Below are 21,935 nucleotides of genomic sequence, written 5' to 3'. Positions count from 1 at the left end.
AATTGTTATTTGTTATTTTGCTACTGTTATGGATCATAATGCAAATATCTGTGTCTTCTGATGGTCTTAGGCAAACCACTTATGAAAGGGTCATTTATCCTTCAAAGCCATAATGACTTAGAGGTTGACAACCATTGCTTTACAGACTGGGGACTCAGATACAATCCTTGCTTGGACCAGTACTGAAGTTCTGTCCCAGACTTAATCTCAAGTGCATTCACCCACTTCTTTGTTCAACAGAAGTATTGCCTGTGTCAGAATCCTTGAATATATGGTGCTGCGCAACATCCAGATTCCTACCCTTGGAGAGCTGATCTGCCATCATGGGAAACAAATGCTAAACGAACAAGTCGATGGTTAGGATTACTTTGGATCGTGAAGGATTATTGTGAAAAAAAAAAAAGCAGAAGTCCACAGAGCTGGAAGGAAGACATTATTTTAGACAAGATAATCAGGAATATGTGGCAGTTTTCACTGAAGATGGACGAGATGGGCTAGGGTCAGGGGTGACAGGAGGGGGCCCTTAGTTGTGGAAAGAGGAATGGTGGGGGGAAACTGCCCAGGAAATTCAACTCTTGGAGCTCTCCATGCAGTCTTTCTGGGTTTACCTCCTTGTCTGGATATCACTCTCATCCCTGGTGAAGAATGGGACAGGTGATTTGCCTGGATCCCAGAGCTGGCCAGAAGACTGGGATGTACCATGTTTAGTGTGCAATGTGGCTTCTGGTACTTGTTCTTCAGAGTCCAGAGTCTCTGGTGGTCTTCCACTCTACCTGTCTTCTTCTGAATGAAGGCATTGTGGGGCTTCTTCCTTCGGGGACAGGGTATAAAGTGTTTATTAGTTCAACTGATCTAGAGGCTGACCATCCAGATACTTCATCTCTTGCCCTGGCTCTGGCTTGCCGTGAGACATTGGGAAATCTCTTTCCCTCTGAAGAGCTCAGCTTCCCTCATGGCCGAGGGTCAAGCTAAGCGGCCCTTGGGAGGACACACTTGATTTGAATGGGGCTAAACTAGATGATGATTTCAGCATGAGGGCTCAGTTCTAATATCACACTGAGAAACCTCATAAAACAATATTCTTAACATAACGTTGCATTTTACCTTCCAGAAAGTGTCAGCCAAACCCAGCGGCAAGGTGGGGTTTAGCCTTGAGGAATTGATAGGGCTTTTGATTGCTGGTATCTAAGGATAGTCCACTAGAGACCATACCTCTTGGTGTGCAGAGTCCTATAGAGTTCCCATTCATACTGACTCTGGGCTCGCCCTGTGACTCCTTCAACCAATAGAGTGTAGCCAGGGGACGAATGTTCCACCTGGAAGGTGTTCTTACTGACGTAAACAAATTACTGCATACCTAGTGGCTTAAGGTAATGCCCATTTGTTTGTGTGAGTCAAGACCTAGTGTGGGTGGGCTTTCTGACCAGGATCCCATGGGGTTGAATCCTCTGGAGCCCTTTGTTCTTTGTGCAAGCTGCTTGCTGTCAGACCCCAATACTTTGGGGCCACAGTACTGAAGTCCATGTGCCAGGCACTGTTCTAAGTGCTGTCAGTTCATTCAGTTCACACATCACCCTTAAGAAGTGGAAAGTAGCATAGCCCCATTTTGCAGGTTAGGGAGCAGAACACAGAGATGTTAGTTCAGTTGCTCAGTGCCACATATCTAGGAAGTGATGAATCCCATCTCTTCCCTGTATGCATGCTCTGATTACGAGAGTCTAGAATTTCAGGATTTTAGAAGTATATGATTCAACAACTCCCCTAGGTTTTGATAGCCTCAGATTCTATCTGTTTAAGATTCTTGAATCCTCAGGTGACAAAAATTCTAGAATCCTCATATTTCAGCTTGAAAGGCAAATGCCCAGCACCCGCAGATATCAGTGAGAGTCAGGGGACCTGAAGGGAGTGACCCTTAGCCTTCCCAGTTTCTCTGCTCTAAGAATCAGAGGGTGCTGCTGCCCCTGCAGGGATTTAGCTCCTATCTCTGAAACCTGACACGTGGGAACTGGGAGCCCTGGGAGCAGGAGGGAGACCTCACCAATAAGCCTACAGCATCCTTTGATAAGGACCAGAGAGCATCGAGACTGGGACTTGGAGTTCTCCGAGAACAATAATGCCCCTGTCCCCGCAGATCCCAAATAAACCTATGTTGGCCTCAGCATTGCTGAGGCCAGAGCAGGAAAAGGAAAATGGTGAGACCACCACCCTGGGCAGATGTTATGTTTCTGGAGGAGCCTGGGCACCATACCTGGTGGTCCCGAGGAGGATGTCTGCTCCAGGACCACAGGGAGGCCATCCCAGAGCGAGGAAAGCAGAGCTGGCTGGCCATGTTGTGCAGATGAAGATAAGGAGCCATGCAGGTCAGGGTGGACATGTGGAAGCATTTAGGAGCCTGGGAGCTTAGGCAGTGCAGAATGAAACGTCCTGAAGGGCTGGGGGTGCAGAGGTTCCAGGACTCTTGCAGTCCATTCTACGATAGTGAGACTGAGAGGAAAGTGTTGTTGCCATGATACAGTTAGCAAAGAGCACAATACAATCTCTGGTATCCATGGACTTCAGCGACACTGGTCAGCGCCTCTCACCACGCTCAGGGATTTTTGCTAGTGTCTTATGCTCGAGTGCCAATCAATCCCCCTCTTCTGAAGTTTTGCTCCCTCAAGGCTCAGATCCACTGCTGCCTCCTCCAGGAAGCCTTCTCCAATCTCTGAGTCTTCTTACCTTCTTCTCTGAGTCTTAAGAGCATCTCATCTACAACACACTCTCTCTCTATTTTTGCTGCCACTTTCTCCTTCAGACTAACAATGACATCTTTTGTTCAGATTCTCTAGGCAAATTACACGTACTTCCTATTGAGTGCCCACAATGTCGCTTTTGATAGATCAGAAGCCCTGAGAAGTGTAGTTATCTGCTTGAAGTCACACAGAAAGTTCTAGAGATGGCATTCACACCATAGTTTAACTGGATTCCCTCATCTGCACTGAAACCCTGCAGGCCCACCTCCTTAGAGGTCACTTGTCTTCAAGGACATGCCTCGTGTCTATGCTCCCTTCATATTGCCATCTGAGCACTTGACTCTGCAGAGTCAAGACAGGGTTCCTGCTTTCTCTGTGTGGCTGTTCCTAGCATTGGCTACACATTGCTTGGTTAGAAGGAAGGTTAATGATAGACTCAGAGGTTGCACAGAGTCCAACGGGGGAGTGTCCAGGCATCATCTGGTCTCTGTTCTGGAGACTGCCTCAGCTAGCCTTGAAAGATTTGAGGGAGTTGGGCCATGGAGATGCCAGTTGGAGGGGAGCTGTATGTTGCTGAAATCAGAGCCACAAGCCACAGTTATGGGGGTCCATGGGTTAAGGAATGGTGGAGCGATGGAAAGTTCTAGGACTCCTCAGAAAGGAGTGTCACTGGACATGCTTCATGGACTCTTTTAGGGCTCTTGCCTCTGGTTTTGGTGACAAGGAGATCACTACTTCCTTAGAGGGGCATTCTGTGGTGTTTCCTGGAAGAATTTCCAGGACAGAAGCATCTGGAGATAGAGTGAGATCATGGGGTGAGCATTGCCCTCCCCTACCACTTATGTGTCTATCTGTCCATAAATCACATCCATCCATTCATCCACAGAGCCCATCTTCTGGTCCATGGCTTATGCAGGAATAAGGTGAGAGGTGGAGGCATAGAATTAGAAGGAGCCACAGGAAGAGTCCTTCAGAGCCTCTCGATGACATGGCAGAAATGGGCCTGTTAACAGAACACATCGCTATGGGGGTGGCAATACCCAGAGTTGAGGACATGGGAACGAAGTAGGACCAGGCCTCCAATCTCTGAGCATGCTCTCACATTGGCTAGTGAGAACTGTCATCTTCAGCCTAGCTCTGTACTGAATGGCCCACAATTTGAGGGAATGTTTCTTCTCACCCTAGTAGTTGTTTGTGCAAGAAGTTCACTGGCACCTCTCAAATAGGGAAAACTAATTTGACACTTTCTGCAGGCTCAGTACCCTCCAGCTTGTAAGTCTCTTCCTGCTTAACATATTGGCTTTAGTTTCCTTAGAAGCTTTGGGAAGTAAAAGAAGATTTTCACAGTCATTGTCAGAAGAGAAACCTTTCCCCTCTGAAAACCAGAGTTAGGATCGGGATGTCTATTTTCTGGCCTCTTAGGCTATATGCATGTGGCCAGGAACTCTGTGTATGTGTGGTGTATGCCCATGCAGATATGTGCATGTGTTATGTAGGTGCATGTGCACATGTGTACACATGTGTGTGGAGATGAGAGGTTGACAATGGGAGTGTCTTCCTCATTGGAAGTGTTTTCTACCTTATTTATTTATTTATTTATTTATTTATTTATTTATTTTTGACTCAGGGTCTCTCACTGCACCCGGAGCTTCACTGGCCAATGAGCTCTGCGGATCTGCCTGTCTCTGTGCTCCTACCACCAGGGTTGCAGATCTGCACCATCATGCCTAGCTTTTATGTGAGTGCTGGGGATTTGAACTCAGGTCCTCATGTTTGCACGGCAGGCATTTTACTGGCTGAACCACCTCCCACCCTAGGCCACCAGCAATTTATCTCTAATGATTCTTTCAGCCTCAGCAGAGCCTGAAGAAAAGACCTGGCAGGCAAAGTCTTGAGGACTGGGGAGCCACCGTCAGTGGGTAGTATTTTTATATCTTTTCTTACAGTGTGTAAGTGACAGATGGAATTGAGGCCCATGGGAGACTTAAAGGGCAGTCTCTGCCCAGAGCCTTATAGGGCACCAAGAAGGGAGATAACTGGGAATCTGGAAGTGAAGACAGGAGAGAAGCCCTGCCCTCTAGAGGGCCACATGGCACCTCAGTGAAGGATCTAAGAACCAAGCACAATAGGTTTGAATATCTGCTTGGCTGCCTCTCAGCAAGCAAGGCACCGACATCTGTGCGCCTCAGTTTTCCTAGGCTGATAGAAACACACTCATCCTTATACTAAGTACTCGGCCCATTGAGTTGTCCAGAGGATCAGATGAGGTAATGCCTGAAACGTGCCCGGCCAGGGTCCCACACACTCAGGAGACATTAGATGTCTCCATGGCTTGCCTTTTCCTTGCCAGAGGGAGTGAGACCGTTTATAGCTAGGTCCTTCCTGCTTTGGGAATGTCCACAGCACAGAGGTCACCTGGGAGGAAGGGGGTTGCCACGCCCATATCTCCATAAACCAGCACGGAGGAGAAGTGGCCAGACTCGATGGACTGCAGTGCCTGTGTGCTGAGTGAGTGGCAGCCTCGAAGCCTCGTGCCAGCCTGTCCCCAGGGATAAATCACACACACATTTTTAATGATGATTTAAAGCTCTTGGCTGCAGGCCCAATCTGGAAGGGTCCTTTCAGTCTTGGTCAGGCTGTGGCAGATTGAAGGGAAGCTTGTACATCACTTCGTGAGGGTGGCTTCTTTTATTCCATTATTTTCTTAATAGACTCACTGAGAAAATATTGCTCTTGGCCACAGGCTAGGCTACAGCTTGTGTTTAGAAGTAGCAGGCTGCCTGGATTAGGGAATGCAATCCCCCCCTCAGGCAGTAGCAGGCACAAGGGCCCAGAAGTCTCTGACACCCCAGGGGGTTACAGGAGTATCTCCTTTCAGTGGTCTCCATGCCCGGGCTCCAATGCTCGCCCAATGCTGTCTTTACCCAGGAAGCTGTGGATCCTTTCAGAAGACCTGCCATTCATTTAGTAAAAGTTGACACTGAACTCCGGTGCACAGCGCTGTTCCCGTTACATCCTGCCAGAACCTGGGGAGCTTTGGAGGGCTTTCTAAGGCAGGGTTTGCCATAGAACTCTAGGGTTCCTTAGCTGTAGAGCCGGCTCATAGCCGATGCAGAGAAGGGGAGATCCAGCCTCCAACCCTATTTCCAATCTAAGTAGCCATGAGTTTATTTTGCTTTAATTTTGGCTTTCGTTGTAAGGGCTTGTTTGAAGAAAGACTTTGCTGGTTAGAAAAAAAAAAGCTTACTTATTGTTGGCTAACTTCCTCATTGTACAAAAGGGGAAACCGAGGCACAGAGAGTAGACTGACTTACCCTAGGTCATGCAGACATTGGCAGAGTAAGGCTGTCTCTCTTGACTCCCCAGTTGTGTTGGGGAGCTGGAGTCAGTGTATGAATCAGAGATCAGGAGACTCAGGTCTGGAGCCAGGCTTACAGACTTGTCCCAGGTATGTGTGCAACTCCAAAAGAACACACTGTTCCAGAGACTCCGTCTCCGGATGACGCTATAACAAATGCTATTGGTTGGGTGGCTCACACACAGAAAAGTCTTTTCTCACAAAGATCAAAGTGCCAGCTGCCGGAGTGGCTGGGCTCTGGGGAGGGCTAACTTCCTGGTTTTGTCCTATGTTCTCATCTTGGGTAGAGATACAGGAAGGAGTGAAGGAGAAGGTGAAAGGGGATAAAGAAGAAAGAAGAAAAGGAAGGGAAGAAAGTAGTAGGGAGAAGGTCTCACATCTCTTCTTTTATGAAGGTGTGAGTTCCATCTTGGGGACTCTACTTTGTCACCTAAACTAATCCTGATACCTTCCAAAGGCTCCTTCAAATATCCTCACATTGAGGGTTAGAGTTTCAATATCTTGGGGAACAGAAAATGTTTCCCGTTACACAGGAGATTGAGTGTTTATGATCAATGGAAATGGCCTCCACGGGGTTCAGCTGCTCTGCCTGATCTCCAGCCAGCTTCTGGAGGTGAGTCTGAGCTTTAGGAACTTGGAACCTATTGGAGAAGAGTCTACTGGACACAGCGCCAGGCAGCAACTGGAGGCATGCTTAGGTTGTTTACTGTAGGTGAGTTTAAAATGGCAGCAGTAAAGGCTCTGTTGAGTTGACTCAGCAGGTAAGAGAACTTGCTTCACAAGCCTTACAATCTCTATACATGTGCTGTGGTAGGCACACACACACACACACACACACACACACACATTCAATGCATTCTTCATTTCAACATTGGACACACACTGTAGCCATAACTTTAGCTGCTTGAGACGTGCCTGCTAAATTCACACACTTTCTTTTTCTTCTTCTTTATTATTTTTTCTTATTCATGAAATATGAATTTCATAGATACAAGATTTGTTCTTACTGCAGATCTGAACAACCTCGGGTTAAGATTTTTTTCTTATTAAGAACATCTAGTTTTTTACTTGATAGATGCATTTTACAGCTCACATTTGGCATATCCTAATTGCAAACATGAATACGCTTGTTCACGGTGGCCATTGTTAAGTAAAGTAAGGGCTCTATAAACCTAGCACTGTGATATTGCAACAGTTAATCTGGTAACCAACATGGCAGCTGGGTCATAGGTGGATAGTTTATGCAGTGTGCAGATGAGCGACTGAGAACCAATTCACAGCCAGCCAGAGCTGAGCCATATGGAGTTCCATCATGCTACACAGTAACACACACTTCAAAACATACAAATTGTTTATTTTCAGAAGTTTTCTATTTAATACTTTTGAGACCCTGCCTGACCTTATGTAACTGCAAAATTAATCTGTAGACAAGGGACTACTGTATAGGTAGGGTTTAGATGCTTCGGTCTGGTACAATTATGTGAAGAGGCAGGAGTCCTGTTTTGCAAGGAGCAGGAAGAAAGCACAAAAGAGTGGCCACAAGTGGGATGTAACTAGGCAGTGAGCTCACTTCTCCCTTTCCTGTTATTTCTGGTTCTTTCTTGTTGCCCTGGGCCTTTCTCAGAGTCCCAGATGGGCAATATTTAAAAAATACATTTTCTGTGCAGAAATGTCACCGGACTTGTAATGGGCTCTGTCTTTACTGAATAGAAATAAGCCTAGGGTGGGAAGTCAGAGTGATGTGGGTATGTGGTGTGACTTTGGGCACACTTCCCCATCTGTTTAATGAGAGGCCAAGAAGGCTCACTGTGGAGGACCCTTTGGGTTCTGAGACTCAAGCTCTGAAGTAGATTTATATGTGTGTTGAACCACGGCTACACTTGGGGCAAGTGTGATGGGTGTTTCCTGTTCTTGTAACCCCAGGCTCCTCTAGGCCTCATGCCCAAGGAAAAAGCAGCTCCAGAGAAGGAAGAGAGCTGGATAGAAGAAAGGTAGACCTCTCTGTAGGAAGCTTCTGGCAGAAAGAGGGATCTGACTCACTGATAGTTTTCTTGAGCCGCAACAGGCAGACTCAAGTCATCTGCAGTCTTTGTAGAGACATTTGGGTCAGGCTCTGGTCCATGTTGCTGGTGACCAGATTAGTGAGTGGAAGAAGAGAAAATGTTGGGGCCTATGATGCTTGCATCAATTATCTAATGCCCTAACTGAGTTTTCCAAACATAGTGGCAGTGCTACTATTTCTAAGCTTTGGGTTGGTATCTAGAACTAGACTCAGAAGAACTGAACTGGGTCTTCTGTTATTCTCGGTTAAGATCATACATTGTGGCCACCAAGCCATGCTTTAAGATTATTGTGACCTCTGTTTACAGCATTCACACATCCATAGGTGGTCCTACTCTGCATCATAACAAACAGCAGAAGTGATGGTATATCACTTCTGAGGTTGGGTTATGGAACATTGTTCCTTATGTGTTGAGTCGTCACCCCTCCCCACGCACGCGCGCGCGCGCGCGCGCGCGCGCGCGCGCACACACACACACACACCCCACTTCCTCGGGAGAAAGCTAGCTTCCACGAAGTGCACAGTCCTATGGGTAGACTCATGCTGAGGCATCAAAAGACCTTGGCACCAATCCCTCTGGCAGGGCATTCAGGCCTGCCAAGGAAGAGCAACTGGGAGCAACTGCACTGGTTTCAATTTAGCAACTTATCTCTAGCCTTATGTTATCTTGACCCTGAATCATGTATCTAAACTACTCCCAGAGAAACTGTGAGGATGAAAAACAATTTTTAAAATCTGCTTTGGAGGTAATTTATCATGCAGCAATAGCACAGTGTATCTGTGATCAGATGACAGTGACAGCCAGCCCACGGCTGGGGAGACAAGGGTATCTGGGTAATGTATATCTTCAGCACTCAGTGGGCTAGCCTGAGATTCTTTCCACAGTAGCAGCCACTAGCTCCCAAAGGCAGCAAGAATAGGTAGACCTCAGTTTTCATCCTTTGCCTGCATCACATTTGCTAGTGGTCCACTGGCCAAGTAAAGCACACAGCCAACAAGCAGCAAAGGGTGGGACAGAGAGCCACCTCTTGACGGGATGGGAAGAATCTGTGGCCGCTTCTGCAACTGCAGAACACAAGGCTCGTGTACAGGCTCCCACCACACTTCACGCTGTTCCCTTCTCTGCTTCTCACTCTTGAAGTGCTCCCCTTTGGTTAGACTAAAGGAACAGTTATATGGCAGGTGCTGTAGCAATCAGGGCCTTGATCAATGGGAACACCAGCCTCTTTGAGAAGTCTCATTTCATGAATGGACAGGCAAGGTGACAGCCTACCATTATAAAGCTGGTCACTGGCAGAGGCAGGACTCTAACACAGCTCCAGGGGTGCCAAGTGTGAAGTTGGTCTACTCTCTCTGACAAGATGCTCAGAACTTTCTACTTAGTCTTTAAGACGCAGTCAAGGAAAATATGTGGAGGCTGGTCTCTGATTATGTTCTCTGACCTGACCTGTGGCAGGAGGCTGGACAGAATGAAATTACAGGTGTTGAGAAAAGCCAAGGTGACCTCTATGTTCCATTTTTTTTCCTTCTGGCCTGGATCTGAAAAAAAAAAAAAAAGATGTTGACCACTAGCAGAGAGGAAAAAACAAAACAAAACAAAACACTTTCATCTTCATCATTAAAGAACAGAGAAGGAGGGAAGAAAAAGGGAGGCTGGAAGAGAGAGAGGCAGAAGACAAAAAATAGCAAGAAATCAATAAAGTCGGAAGATGAAGACAGAGCATCCGGTGACGTGGCTTAGCAGGTAAAAGTGCTTGTCATGAAAGCTGGCAACGTGAATCCCATCCCGGGGACTCCCCTAAAACACCGGATGTGGTGGTATGTATCTGTAATCCCAGAACGAGGACAAGAGGAGAAGTGGATAGGAGACTATCCTGGAAGCTCTGAGGTCAGCTAGCCTGGGGCACAGAGTAAAGCAGACATGAGACAGACTCTGAGTCAAAAAACAAGGTGCAAGGAAAGAACTGGCTCGTGAAAGCTGTCCTCTGACCTCCACATTCACGCTAAGGCACATGCACCCAACACACACACACACACACACACACACACACACACCAATAATAAAAATAAAACATAAAATTATACATCCTGGAGTCAGAAGACAAGTGCTGTGGTCATGAGGGTGATTGCAGCACAACAGACAGGGGACATCATGACAAGGGAACTTAACACTACAAGCAGGGTCAGAACACAGGCCTTGGCGAGGTGACAAACTTCTTATCTAACAAGCAGCTCAACGCCGACCAAACACTGGAGTTTCTTGATATTATGAGACTACTCGCCAGGTGCCCTGTTGGCTTAATTACATCTCAGCGAGTGGAAAGGATTGTCACATAAGAGGCGCATACTTAGGAAAATTAATTGCTAGCTTTAGTTGTTCCTACATGAAGGTCACAATCAATGCTTAAGAGCACACAGGAACACGCATTCTACTGTAGCCCTTTGGCTCCTCAGTAACTCCAGAATGACATGGCAGTGTGGTTTTATGCTTGATGTGTGTGGACTCAACTCTTTTCCCCTCTCCTCTTCTCTCCCCTCTTTTCTCTTCTGCTTCCCTTTGCTCCTCCTTCCCTCCCTCCCTCTTTATTCCCTTTTTCTCCCCATCCACCTCTTAAAACAAGACCTTATATAGTTGAGGCTAGTCCTGAACTTAACATACAGACAAGATTAGCCTAAAACTCTTACTTTTTTTTATTTTTGAGATTATAATTTAATTACATTTCTCCCTTCCCTTTCCTTCCTCCAAATCTTCCAATATACCCTTTCCCTTTTTCTTTCAAATTCATGCCTCTTTTATCACTAATTGTTATTGCGTGCTCAATATATATGTATGTGTGTGTATATATATATATGTATTCCTAAATGTAACCAGCCCAGTTCACACAATGTTATTCATATGAATGTTTTTAGCCTTGAATTCTTTATCCTCTTGTTTTTACTTCCCAAACACTGGGTTCTAGGCATCAAGTACCATGCCTAGCTGTGACCTCTACCCCATTAAAATCAACAGGATAGGGGAAGGGAAGGAGTGCGGCTCAGTGGGAGAGCACTTGTCTAGCATGTCTGAGGGTCTGGATTCAGCCCCCAGGACTCTCATTCTCCACTGCAGACAACAGTATAGTCTCAAGACTTACTGGAGAATATTAATGTTTGGTGAGCATTTCTGATTCGGATAAACACATAGGTCTCTCCCTCCATCTCTGCATATTTCAGGAAGTTGAATACCTTTCTTTCTTTCTTTCTTTCTTCCTTCCTTCCCTTTCTTTCTTTCTTTCTTTCTTCCTTTCTTTCTTTCTTTTTTTTTAACGTTAACTGGAAGCTTTGGCAGGCATGTGTTCATTGCCTAACTTATAGGACTTGATGGATCAATTTGTAAGGCCCACTCCAGAGCATTCTCTGATTTATTTGAAGAGACTGGGTGGTTTTTACTGCCAGTAACTGCCCTGACAGGTGGGTGACAGGCTGTCTCCTGCACAACACAAACCCCATTTTTACATCAAATTAACTATTTCTGAAGATAAGGAAAGCAGTAATTAGGGGTCCAAATTTGATAGTCAGCTCTGGGCCCTATTGCAGGTCGCACAACTGAAGTCACACTGCACACACAGCAGTGCCTGCGTGCTTGCTTCTCATCTTGGGGGCTGACTTGGGACTGCGATATACATGCTGATTTCATAAGACTAAAGTAGAGAACAGATCTACAAAGTGCTGTGGCCAAGAAAAATGGAGCTAGGGGCTGTAGAAATGGTCCAGAGCAATTAAGAAAGAGTGCTTGCCACTCTCTCAGACCAGCAGTTTGTTTCCCAGAATCCATATCAGGTGGCTCACAATAGCCTGTAACTCCAGTTCCAGAGAACCCTCTTCTGGCCTCTCCTGGCACTGGCATACACATGGCAAGCGCGCGCGCGCGCACACGCGCACACACACACACACACACACACACACACACACACACACAGGCACACACAAATAAAAATAAATGTTAAAAAAAACGGAAATAGCCAGAGGTTAATATACTAATAAGAGATAAAACCAAACATTTGATAAAGATTCTGTTATGTCTAATGTACTAAAGCATTTTTAATTAATTAATTAATTTTACATCCCAATATCAGCACCCCATTCTCCTCCCAGTACCATCCCACACAGCTCCTCCTCAAATCCCCTCTCCCCTTCTCTGACCCTTGGGTATCACCCAACCCTGGCACATCAAGTCACTGTAGGACTAGGCACATCCTCTCCCACTGACACCAGACAAGGCAGTCCAATTAGAGGAACATGGTACATAGGCAGGTAACCCATTCAGAGACAGTCCTCACTCCAGTCACTGGGGGTGGTGGGGGGTGCTGCATGAAGACCAAGCTACACAACTGCTACATATTTGTGGTGGAGTGGGGGGAGGGAAGGGGGTTTAGGTTCAGTTCATGCTTGCTCTTTGGTTGGTAGTTCAGTCTTTGGGCCCCACCAAGGGTCAGGTTAATTGACTTTCTTGGTCTTCCTGTGAAGTCCCTATCCTCTTCAGGTACCTTAATTCTTCTTCCAACTCTTCCACAAGCTCCACCTAATGTTTAGCCATGGGTCTCTGCAACTCTTTCTATTGGCCACTGAGTAGAGCCTTTCAGAGGACAGTTATGCTAGAATCCTATCTGCAAGAACAACAGAGCATCATTAATAGTGTCAGGGATTGCCCATGGGATGGGTCTCAATTTGGTCACTCCCCTATCTCTGTTCCATCTTTGTCCCTGGACATCTTGCAGGCAGCATTTTGGGTAGAAGGTCTTATGGTTGGGTTGCTGTCCCAATCCACTGGAAGTCCTGCCTGGCCATAGGAGGTGGCCACTTTAGGCTCCACCCCACTGCTAGGGAGTCTCTGCTAGAATCACCCCATAAACTCCCTGAGGCCTCTTCACATCCCAGGTCTCCAGCATGTCCCAGAGACGCATGCTTTCCCTGCCCACCATCAATTTTTCTCTCCCATGCTCTCCCTACACTTGATCCTCCTCCCCCCCCAACCCTCAACCCACTCCCCTCTCCATCCCCTCTCCCACCCAGGGGAGATGTAAATCAAAACAACTCTGAGATTCCACCTTACACCCACCAGAATGGCTAAGATAAAAAACTCAAGAGACAGCACATGCTGGCAAGGATGTGGAGCAAGAAGAACACTCCTTTTTTGCTGGTGGGCGTGCAAACTTGTACAACTACTCTGGAAATCAATTTGGTGGTTTCTCAGAAAATTGGAAAGAGTTCTACCTCAAGACCCAGCTATATCATTCCTGGGCTTATACTCAAAAAATGCTTCACCATCCCACAAGGACACTTGCTCAGCTATGTTCATAGCAGCTTTGTTTTTAGTAGAAACTGGAAACAACCCAGATGTCCCTCAGCTGAAGAATGGACACAGGAAATGTGGTTCATTTACACAATGGAATACTATTCAGCTATTAAAAACAAGGACCTCATGACTTTGGCGGGCAAATGGATGGAACTAGAAAATATCCTGAGTGAGGTAACCCAGACCCAAAAGGACATGTATAGCATGTCCTTATAAGTGGAGATTAGCCATAAAGTACAGGATGACCATGCTATAATCTGCAGACCCAAAGAAGTCAAATAACAAGGAAGGAAGCTTCTCAGAAGGGGAAATGAAATAGACATTGGAGGTGGATGGAGGGAGGGAACTGGGTATTAAAACAACTCTGAGCTGACTCACGAGATTCTTTGGCTTCTGTTGAGTCTATCTTTGTAAGAACTACTGTTGTAACTAGAAGAGGTACTAAGTTCCATAGCCTACAAGTTTGAATTTGGTCTTCATGTGAACAGGTATTAGAGATTTTTTTTTTACAGGTATCTAGTCAATATACTCCCCCTTCTAGTTCCATCAATTAAAAATATAGATTAAGCAATATAGTTACATTACAGCTCTCAGTCTAGTTTGGGCCATGGTTGTGACGACCTAGGCTAAGTAGACTTACTGATTCAAGGCAAGGCAGAGAGCATTAGAGCCTTCTTAGACTGTGTTGTGTGCTTGAGAACACTTTTAACTTCATCAAGAGGCCTCTGGATGCACATGCAGGTCCATCCATGCTCTAGAATGAGATTAGCCTTTCAGTTTAGCTGTGAGCAGAGCAAGTCATACAATTAGCCATTTATAACTAGACTAACCCTACCCACTGGAACATTTACCAACCCACACTCACACAACAGTAGCCATCACTGTTTACCAAGGATGTTACTCAGCCGCTATTTCAATAGGATCCCTCAGTACCCATTTATTTGAACCCTCACAGCAACCTCATGAGATCTGTGTCATTATTATGCCTATTGATTAGAGGAGGAAGGAAGCCCTAAGAACGTAGGAAGAGGAAACAAGTTCATCTACGAAACTCGCAGCCCTGTGCTGGGATCCAGCGAGGGCTCATTAGAGTGATTATTTGCAAAGAGAGGAAATAACCACTCCAAGGGCTGTCTGGAGAGACAGAGTGATCCGAAAGGCACGAAGAAGCAACATACAGAGGGCTGGGGAAACACAGAATGGGGGCAACCACTTCCTTTTGGGAAGTTATGCAGGAAGCCCTCCCAGAGGAGGCAGTGCAGAGTGGCAGGACTCGTTGCTCGTTTCTCCACCTCAGTGCTTGCTTTCCTTCCTTTTCTTGGCAGAACTGTTTTTTCCCAGGTCCCACGGGACACACTGCCACCTAGCTTGATGTTGAAGTTACCATCACTCCTTACAGCTTCATGAAGGTGTGAGTCTGAATTTCCACACTAAATGTGAATGGAGGTGAAGTTGCTCATTACCATGGCCATAGGCTGAGCATGGCTGGGGTGTAGGGGAACAAGTTTTGGCTATGAGGATGTGGAGGAGCCACAAAATAGGAAGCTGGGGCCCTAGTTAAGCACAGCTGTTCTGTTTGTTTGTTTGTTTTGTTTTGTGGACCACAGGACACTGGTAAACTTGTGAGAAGGGCCAAACTTCTTTCCTGTTTGAACCACTGTGTTGTGGGCTCTTCTATCTGAGGCCCATGGAATCCTAAATAGTATCTCAGGTAAAGAGAGGAGACTCGCAGGGCTGAAGGAACCGCAAGACCAAAGACATGGGAGAGTGACAGGCAGGAGAGTTTCAAGAAGATTCTCATATATCCATTCTGAGGACCAGGCAAGACGCCAATGTACAGAAGGGCCATGCAGTATCCACCGCATACTAATTTCACAATAGCTAAAGGTCTCATGTATTCTTCCTGTGCTATATTAATGGCTTTCCAGATCCCGGTCTCAGAATGGGGGTGGGGAGGGGTAGGGATACCAGTAATCAAAACAGAGGTCTAGACTTTTTTTTTAAATTACTTATTTATTTTATGTATATGAGTACACTGTAGCTGTCTTCAGACACACCAGAAGAGGGCATTGAATCCCATTAGAGATGGCTGGGAGCCACCATGTGGTTGCTGGAAATTGAACTCAGTACCTCTGGAAGAGAAGTCAGTGCTCTTAACTGCTGAGCCGTCTTTCCAGCCTGTAGACTTTTCTATTTTAGGGTGGTACGAAGGGTCTGAGGAAATCCTATTGGGGAGCAAGATTGTAGAAAAATAACTATGGAGAGATGAATGAGCACCCAGCTCCCTGCTTGGAGTAGTTTAGGTTCACACAACCTCTGTCCTTCTCCTGTCCCTCAGCTCTGGCTGACACTTGTTGGCTCAGCAATAGCAGTTTCTAGATGAGTCCTGGGCATATCCTGCCCCAGAGTTCCAGGGTAGGCTTAGAGAGCTCTTCTCTAAGATAGCTGTTCTTCAGCCTGCCAGACTGAACAAACATTGCTTGCTGTTCCTCACTGACTTGGGTGTTGTTAGCCCTGCCAGAGAGGGAGCACTTCCAGGGCAGGAGTGTTTTGTTTCCCCTATGCTCCACCCGGTAGGAGGGACCTCAGGTCACAAGGCTCTATCCCTGTGACTTCAGGTGTGGCTCTCCCTCTCTGAGCTGTATTTCTGGCTATTGCCTTTTGATCTTCCAGGAAGTCCTCTGGCTCTCACCCGTGCCAAGAATCAGTGACCTGTGTGGTCCTTTCTCTTCCCTTCCCCTCCTTCTCTTCCTCTTCTCTCCATTTCATGTCCCTAGTCCCTTAGTCCTCTGCCCACCTCCTGGTTCACCCTCCTCCCTGTGCTCCTCCCCCTTCTCTTTCCACTCCTTCCTGTGTTCTACTCCGTCCTCCAACCTTTTCCCTCTTCCCTGTGCCCCTTCCTCCTCCACGTGTGCGCCTCCCACCGCTCCACACACCACTCCTCTCGCCTCCCCCGCGCTCCTCCCTGCTCCCTCCTCCCGGCCTGCGCTCCTCCGCCAGGCCGGGGCGCAGGCCCGGCGCACGCTGGGTGGTCCGGCGGCCGGGGGCGGGCGGTAGCCTGCAGGCGTAATTGGCATGCACGCCGTTGTAGCCGAGACCGCTTAATAAAGCATTACATATCTCACCGCTTCCATATTTCATTACCTCACGCGGAGCCTGTGAGAGGGCCCTAATGGGAGTCAGCTGTGTTTTTACTTTCTGTTGTCGGCCGGGGACAGGCTTCTCAGTGGATTCTTTGAAATGAAATAATGCGATGCACGCCGCGATAAGGGCCGGCCATAATGAGGCCCAGGCCGCCGGGCGGCTGCGATTGCTCCAGGTGTCGCGTTTTTTTGGGCTCTGAGGACCTGGAGGAGGAGGGGGCGGCGCCGTAGGAGGACAAGGAGGGGAAAGCGCTGGGCTGGGAACCGCAGAGGGGAGGCGGAAGAGGGAGGAAACAGAGGCGAGACAGAGGCCTCTTGACAGTCCTGGGACCCGGGTTCAAACCCTGCCTGGCCCAGTCCTGTCGGTGCGTCAGGCAACACCATTCACAGCGCTGCTACACTGATGATGGGAGTCCGGAACGGAGAAAAGGCATCATTTACAGAGAGAGAAGAGCTGGCATCTTCCGGAGCTGAGATTTCTCCTACTCCCTGCAAGGATTCCTTTCTGGACCCTAAGTTCTCTGGGGATGGGTTTGTGTGCAGAAGGGGTGGCGGGTACTCTCATAGCTGAAGCTCCTTGATTGAAGGTGGCTATTTATGCTACAGATGTGAAGATCCTCCAGCATTTCCTCCGTGCCTGCGCTGTCTCCGTCACTCCACTCCTTCGAGAGGCTTTTGTCTTCTGGTGCCTCGTGAATAGGCCCACTTTCCACCCTCTTCCGGAGCAGATGTGTAACAGGCCTGCAGTCGTGTGTGCATCTCACACTAAAGGAACCTCTCTAAACTACTGACCCAATGCCAAGGCTCTTTTACATGCCTTTTTGGGGGCTGCCTCATGAGGTCCCCTGCCTTGCATGCCAGCACATCCTCAGCTGCTTCACCTACAGCCTCATCATCTAGCTCTGACAGGCTGAGAAACTCAGGTCTCCCCAAGACCATGAGGGATTTCACTGGGTAGTTGCTCATGCTGTTTTCTGGATGCAGAATGCCCTTCTCACATGGCCATTCCTACCTGGGGTCCTGCTCTCTAGTCAGTGCCATGACGATGCTTTCTGGAAGACTTCTTCCCATAAATTCCATTACATTAAACCCGGATGTACTTTTTTTTTCCTTCTCTGAGCCTCAGGTTCCCCATATGTACAGTGAGAACTCTGGGGGCCTGGGGTGGGGGTGGGGGGTTGTTTCTTCTTAAAGGAGAAACAGGCAGTTTGAGCTTATGAGCTCACCATATTACACTGGTTACACTTGCTGGATTCACCCTGGAGCTTTCTGTGCTCTGCACAGGGTCAGGTGCCACGTGTGCACATACGTGTGCTTGACCCTGTGTTCTCGGACCTGTAACCCAATGGTGCCAGTGTTAGTGGAGCATGCTAACCTTCTCACAGCTCTCTAACCCTTGGAGCCCCTTGAGACAGGCTAGGTAGAGAGATACAGAGAGAGAGAGGTTTGGGCCAAAGTCTTAGCCACCCAGCTGTAGGGAATGGAATGGTGGGGGAGCAGAGGAAGGTGAGATTCTGCCTTAGCTGGGGAAACCAAGCTGTACCCTTCCAATACAGGACCCTCCTCTTGCACCTCAGTCTCTGTTTCTCTAATGACTCTTCATTGCCTAGTAACTTCATTCAGGTCTGCTTTGGAGGTCCTCCCATCAGGAGAGCTCTCCCCAGGGTCCATCTTCCTCACCCTTCCACATCAGTCCAGATCTCCCATCTTCCCAGAAGCAGGCATCCCCAGGGCCCTCTCTGTGCTCCACACCCTGGAGTATCCATGTGCACATATTTGCACTCTAGCTCTGAGCTTCCTTTTAAGGTCTTGAGGCCCGAGGTCAGGGGCCTGAATCCCTCTTTAGGCCAGTGTGGACCTAGCAGGGAAGAGATGCAGAGGCTGTGCTGATGGTGTTGCATGGGTTTTGAGTCTCACTGAAATCATATTTAAGTCCTTGCTTAGATAAAATGTCCCATGAACAGCAGCTAACCTCTCTGCTGTTGCTTGAATGCTCTTGCATTGGACCGGGATTTTCGTTGCCACCTGTGTTTACTTCTTACAATGTCTATATAAGATTGATTTGGCAAGCCCATTTTGCCAGTGAGAAAACTGAGGCTAAGTGTTGTCAAGCAACTGATTCTGGGCTGCAGAAATATCAGAAATCCACTTCTGTGCCTGCCAGTCCCGTCCTTTCTGCATGCATCACACTAGCTCTTTGCCTGTGAGCACTGGTGTTCTGCTCTTAGCTCTCCGTGTCTGTCAAGCAGGCTGCTCTATTGATTAACATGCAAATGATTTTTTGAGAGAGGGCTTAAGTGTAGTTTGGTCTCTGCCAGCCACAACTGAGATTTGCAACCCAAGCTCTTGTCCTCACCAACCGCTTTGCTATCGGGTTTTCATCTCTAGAGTGATTGACGGGGTATTTTTTTCCCCTCTCTGACCCAGAACACCAGGCCTCCAATACTACTGAAATGTTTGCACAATCTTGAAGCATTTATTTAAAAGTTGCTTTTCCCCAAAGGGCCTGGCCTCAGCCAGATCCTGAGCCAGATCCAAGAAAACAAACAAATCCTGTCTTTACAAGTTCTTCAGCTGGGCTGTGTCGGGTGGGTGGGGGCAGTGGTCCCCTGGGTCCTACCTTTCCCCTGGCTGGTTGACAGGCCCGCCCCCAGGGCAAAGAGCCCGCCTGCCTGTTTACAGCCCTTTCCAATTCAAAGGCCAAACAGGAAAGGGGGAAGGGTCTTGGAGAGGGAGCCAAAGTCAGAACACACAATTAACACAGATGGATATTCCTCAACACAATAGGCAGTGAGGATGCTATGTGGACATCACTCAGTTGTGCTTCTTGAATATACTGCAGTGAATGAGACCATGAATTTCATCTTGCAGGTCTCACCACCCAGTGCTGAGGCTCCTGCACCCCACACAGCATCCTGGTTGGTACAGGCTCCTGTGGAGCTGTCTGCAGATCTTAGTGCTCTGCTTGCCTGGGTCTGTACCACACACACTTTGTGAACCTGGAAAAGTCGCTTCTCCTCACTGGCCTTAGTCATTCTGATTCAACCAGGGACTGAGCTCTAGCCCTGACACCATCTGTTCAGAGAGGTGTTTGCTCCTGCCTCTTCTCTTGGGCAAGCAGCTGGGACGGGAAGGGAGCCGCTATTTACAGAAGGCATTGCATGTGCCTGCCGATGTGTTTAGAGCTCTGTGGTTGCCTAGTACTTTGTCCTGCCCCTAGCCCCTCAAAGGAACTCACTGCTAACTTTTAGTGCAAGTATAGAGCTTAGTGTCAACCCTGGATCTCATAGTTCATTTGGGCCCCTCCTCTTTTCCTCCTGGTCCCCACAGGACAGCACTGTCACTATACTGGGCGAGCCAGATCTTTAACATGTCTGGTGTGGCCTGCTTCATTACCCCAGTGGCAAGACTAAGACGAGAGAGAGGATTCTGCAGAAGGGGATTCTGAGACCTATGAATGGTGGTCTTTCACCTTGTCTTTTCCATCTTTTTAGGGAGGGGCCGGCTAGCTTCAGATGAGTATGCCAAGGCCTCTGGCTGGGGTGGGTAGGAGCTCAAGCCAGTCAGTCCCCTGCAGGGCTGCTAAGGAAGCAGGGATGGGACCTTTTTTATTTTAATATACTAGAGATTTATTTTGTTTTCAATTATGCGTATATCTGGGTGCACATAAGTACAGGTGACTGCAGGGACCAGAAGAAGGTGTGGAATCTCCTGGGGCTGGAGACGATTATGAGTTGCCTGATGCCAGTGATAGGAACTAAATCCAGGACTTTGTGGAAGCAGTGCTAGTTTTAACTACTGAGCTCTTTCTCTAGTCCACTTGGTGGTGGTGGTGCTAGGGCTGTTAAGCGTTTTTGATTGATTGTTGCAACCTCCCACCCCAATGCATGACATCATACAGAGTCCATGGTGAGCCATCAATGGCTCGGTTTCTCTGTTCCTGCAGAAGACACAGAGATCTTTAATAGCCTTGTACCACCTCTTTGTCCTGGACCAAGGCCACCTGAACCCCAGGCTACTGGTCACCTCTGTCTTTCCTCTGGTGGTGCTCTCTGCAGCATCTGCCTCTAGTGATTTTTGGGTCATCTTGGAAAGCGAATCCCAGGATCTTTGTCTACAAAATGACCTGAGGTAGAGTGGCTTCATAAGTACCCGGTGACCATGAGGTGGAGACTGATGGACGTGTGATCACTGTTGTCGCAGAGACTGTCCACACTGTTTCAGAGTCGACTATTCAATTGAGAATTGGCTCCTCCCCCTCCTGCTAGGTAGACCCCTCTATGAGTAAACTGAATGGAGCTTGGGTTAGAACAAAACTCTCAAATAGCTGTTGCGGGCACAGGCTGGGCTCTAAGGCAAAACAAAGGGACACTTGGCTATTCTCTCTCTAAGCTGAGCTCCTGAGCCCGTATGCATGTGTGATGGGGGGTCAGTCTGGCAGAGTGGAGGAGCAGGCCAGGCATCATATCTCCCCATCTAGAGCTCTGGCGGGGCTGAGGCCATGGGTTACTTTGCTTGTATCCTCAGAGCTCAACACAGAGCATGGCACAGAACAGGCACTCATTAATCATGTTTAAGTTAACAAATAAACATAACCCTGGGAAGAGAATTTCTGTTCCCAGCCTCAGCTTCCTTGTCTACAAAACGAGGATGATGGTATTTGGCTCGTATTCACTGGGAGACTAAAACTAGCAGTCCAGGGCTGGTGAAATAGTTCATCAGGTAAGGGTACGTGCTGCCAAGCCTGAAGATCTGAATTCAATACTCAGAACCCATGTGGTAGAAGTAGAGAACTGACTCCTGTAATTTGTCTTCACACACACACACACACACACACACACACACACACACACAAATGTAAGGGAAAAAAATCAGGTTTGTTCAAGAGACTCCCAAACCTTATTGGATATTGCTCTGGCCCTTGGGTTTTCCCAAGAGGTGGAAGGTAAATCTGTATTGCTGAAGACACCATGCACTTCAGATATAAGGCTTAGAGACTCCTGAGTTGAAACTGACCTGAAAGCCTTCCTCTCTGAGGACTAGCTTTCATGGTGACACACGGAACCTGCCAACTTTCAAAGGAAGAAGGTAACCAGCTATGGCTCCTATAAACCACTGCAATAAACAACATTGCATCATAATCCTAATGGTACACTAGTGGTACTTATACCTAGGTGGTAACCAAAAGGGTCTCCCATTCAGTAATTGGGAAATCATACCTAGCACTGGAAAAGTAGCCTACTACCCAGACTAATGAAGTCATGAGTCTTGGAGGAGAAGACCTCGACTTTACTAAACTAGCACA

At 47.6% G+C, this 21,935-nt stretch overlaps 1 long non-coding RNA gene across 1 annotated transcript; it reads right to left on the bottom strand.

The window, feature by feature from the left end:
• Positions 1-420: 420 nt before the first annotated feature.
• Positions 421-2,469, bottom strand: LOC116095501. Its single transcript, XR_004120619.1, has 2 exons — positions 2,249-2,469; positions 421-811 (listed from the first exon to the last, which is right to left on the bottom strand). It is a non-coding gene; the product is annotated as an uncharacterized LOC116095501 (long non-coding RNA).
• Positions 2,470-21,935: the final 19,466 nt, after the last annotated feature.

The sequence above is a fragment of the Mastomys coucha genome, unplaced genomic scaffold (assembly GCF_008632895.1).
Source record: "Mastomys coucha isolate ucsf_1 unplaced genomic scaffold, UCSF_Mcou_1 pScaffold18, whole genome shotgun sequence".
Lineage (NCBI taxonomy): Eukaryota > Metazoa > Chordata > Mammalia > Rodentia > Muridae > Mastomys > Mastomys coucha.
Note: the sequence above shows the minus strand (reverse complement) of the source record. Positions and strands in the feature narration are given on the sequence as shown.